The following is a 584-nucleotide window of genomic DNA, read 5'->3' on the forward strand; positions in this document are numbered from 1 at the left end:
TGGGAGAGACATGGTGAAATTGTGCGATTTATGTTATGAATATGTTATGATAGAAACTATTTTGGGGATTGATTTTAGACTCCTATTTTAGATGAAATTGTGCGATTTTTATATGTTTTTTACTGAATAAGTTGAATTGGTAAGATGCTTGTTAAACCCGAGACTATAAATTAGGGATAAAATATATATGAATAGGATATGTTTGGTTTTAATGGGAGTTAATTGATGTTGTGTTGTTGTTTGCGGTTTGCATTTAGAGTGATTTAGTGTTGTAATGTCTTGTACAGGAAAGTTATGAAGGGAAATAAAAAGGTGGCAAAGAATAAGGGAGTCCCCAATGAAAGGCGTCGTCTATCTCTTAGGCCGAGAACGACCCCAATTGCAAAAACACCAGTAATTCCTGAGGGGAGTAAGAAGAGTAAGAATAGTAAGAAGAGTACGCAAGAGAGAGAACCGAGTCACATATCGCTCTCAGTCACAGATGAGTCCGAAAGGGAGGGGTCTGAAAGTGAGGTATATATTTTGTATTCATTGTAACTGTTAGTGAAAAATGCTGACTTGTAATTAGTAGTACTGCTAGACTT

The sequence above is a fragment of the Brassica oleracea genome, chromosome C2 (assembly GCF_000695525.1).
Source record: "Brassica oleracea var. oleracea cultivar TO1000 chromosome C2, BOL, whole genome shotgun sequence".
NCBI lineage: Eukaryota > Viridiplantae > Streptophyta > Magnoliopsida > Brassicales > Brassicaceae > Brassica > Brassica oleracea.